The sequence below is a fragment of the Propithecus coquereli genome, unplaced genomic scaffold, assembly GCF_000956105.1.
Source record: "Propithecus coquereli isolate 6110/MARCELLA unplaced genomic scaffold, Pcoq_1.0 Scaffold258, whole genome shotgun sequence".
Lineage (NCBI taxonomy): Eukaryota > Metazoa > Chordata > Mammalia > Primates > Indriidae > Propithecus > Propithecus coquereli.
Window position 1 is genome coordinate 1587753 of NW_012148152.1, and position 2993 is coordinate 1590745.

Genomic DNA, 2993 nt, shown 5'->3' on the forward strand with positions numbered 1-2993 from the left:
AGGTATCTCCATATTGCTTTCCACAGAGGTTGCACTAGTTTGCAGTCTCACCAGCAGTGTATGAGTGTTCCTATCTCTCTGCATCCATGCAAACATTTATTGTTTTGGGACTTTTTGATAAAGGCCAGTCTCACCGGAGATAAGTGATATCTCGTTGTGGTTTTGATTTGCATTTCTCTGATGATTAGAGATGCTGAACATTTTTTCATATGTTTGTTGGCCGTTAGTCTATTTTCTTCTGAAAAGTTTCTGTTCATGTCCTTTGCCCACCTTTTGATAGGGTTGTTTGATTTTTTTTTGCTGATTTTCTTGAGTTCTATATAGTTTATATTTTCAATATGAGTTTTCATCAATAATGTAGATATGCTTAGGGTGCCCTACCATTACAAAACCACTGTACTCTTCATAAAACATAATTATTGCTTCCTAGCATGAAGTGGGTTGCATTTATAAGGTTATAACTCCTAACCCTCCTAAAAAGGAAGAAAAACTTTGCTAAAAACAAGCTGTGAGAAATATGTACCCAATAAAGGAGATTTGGTTTAAAAGTAATCAATAATAGATCCAAGAGTCTCAACTTTGAACAAGCAGCAAGACTTTCTGAGTAAATCTGAAAACAGCTTTGAGAAAGACAGGCCTGTAACTCACTTATTTTTGTAAGGGCAGTTCCCAGAGAGAATGATTGACAGGGGCCTAAGTTCCTTGTTAACATGCTCATGGTGTTTACTAGCAGAAAAAGGATGAAGAGTCCCTATCACAAAAACAAAACAAACAAAAGACAAACAACAAAAACAAAAATCTCTAATCAATCAGGATACACCTAGTTTATCTAGATTACTTATTATAAATGAACCTGGAATTTATGTATTTATGAAGCATTGCTTTCTGGAGAATGAGAATCATCAATATTTCCTACCCGTGTACTTGAATAGAAAACTGGAGAGCCCCAAAAGTGAATTATCTTCCTTTAAGGAGAATATTTTTACATATTTTTTAGATTTACCATATGTTAATCAGAAACCAAATAAGTCTTGTTGTAGAAAAAAAAGATAATATGGGAAGTTAGGTCTGTTGTACCAAACTTTTCCAGAAAGGAATGCTAATTCTCTGCATGATATTGCTTCTATCTTTTAAATCACTGGTAAAGTTTGGTGTTGGGTAATATCTGCAACTGGAGTGATCCTGCTTTTACCGTTTGTGCTAAAACAACTTGGAAGGGAACTGAAATGGCCTCAAGACAGAAGCACTCCCTGGCTTCTGACAGAAACAAATGGAAAGTCTCTCTGGAGGGAAGAGCCTGTATATAGGGCTCAGGATCCCCAAAAGTTAACATGAACTATATATGAAGGACTAATCAAACGTCACCATTCATAAAGGAAAATGCTACAAAGAGTAAACTATCAAAAAAGAAAAATACTAGATTTGTACTTCTAAAAGTTAAAATAATATAGTTTTTAGATACAGAATATAAAATGACTGTGTGAATGTTCAAAGAAAATGATAATATGATAAAAAATGAACAAGAACTAAGACTCTATCCAAATTGACTAAAGAGATTTGAGAAACAACCAACATAACTTTTAAAATAAAATTTGTTAACTGAATTAGTTAAATAGTAGAGTAGCCATTGTTGAGGCAGAATAGAATAGTAATAATAGTGAAAGAACAAATATTTGAAGATGCAATAGCTGAGAATTTTCTAAAACTCATGAAAATTAGGATTCCACAGATATGAGAGGTACAATATATAATGCATAGCATGAATAACAAATACACAGCTACACACACTGTAGTGAAACTGCAGAACAAGTATTACAAACATCTTAAAAACAGTGAGAAAAGACAAAGTGCCTACAAAATAATGATGACTAAACTCTTCAGCACCAACAACAGAAACCAGAAGACAGGGGGATAAAGTTCTCAAAGTGCTGAACAAAAAAAATAGCTGTCAACTCAGGATTGTGTGCTCAGAAAAATTATCTGTCAAAAATGGGGTTTAAAAAAATTACAAATAAATCAAAACTGAGAGTCTACCACCAAGAATTTTACACTAAAAGAAGGATTAAAGAATATATTTCAGGAAAAAATAAGGTAATATTGGAAGGAAGGTCTAAGATACAGGGACTGGGTGCGGTGGCTCATGCTTGTAATCCCAGCACTCTGGGAGGCCGAGGCAGGAGGACCGCTCAAGATCAGGAGTTCGATACTAGCCTAAGCAAGAGCGAGACCCCATCTCTACTAAAAATAGAAAGCAATTAGCCGGCCAACTAAAAATATATAGAAAAAATTAGCTGGGTATGGTGGCACATGTATTTAATCCCAGCTACTCTGGAGGTTGAGGCAAAAGGATTGCTTCGGCCCAGGATTTTGAGGTTGCTGTAAGCTAGGCTGATGCCACGGCACTCTAGCCCAGACAATAGATCGATCGAGACTCTGTCCCAAAAAAAAAAGAGAATTAGCCGGCCAACTAAAAATATATAGAAAAAATTAGCTGGGCATGGTGGCATATGTATTTAATCCCAGCTACTCTGGAGGTTGAGGCAAAAGGATTGCTTCAGCCCAGGATTTTGAGGTTGCTGTAAGCTAGGCTGATGCCACGGCACTCTAGCCCAGACAATAGATCGATTGAGACTCTGTCCCCCCCCCCACCAAAAAAAACTAAGATACAGGGAGAAATGGTGAGCATGCCATTGGTATATTGATGATTCAGCTGAATGTACATTACTATATAAAATAATAACATGTCATTTTTGTATTAACAAAGTAGAGAAATCTCTAGAAGTATTGATGAATGACAAAGATATGACAAAAAATGTATTAAGAATGAAAATAAGGGCACAACTCCAAGTCTACTAGAGAACTATAAGAAGAGAAGATACCATGAACAAATTTGGCAACAAAATTAAAAATTTTGCTAAAATGCCTAGAAATGTAAAATTTTCCAAAACTAATTCAAAAAGAAATAAAGGCTCAAATACATCTACGAACATTAA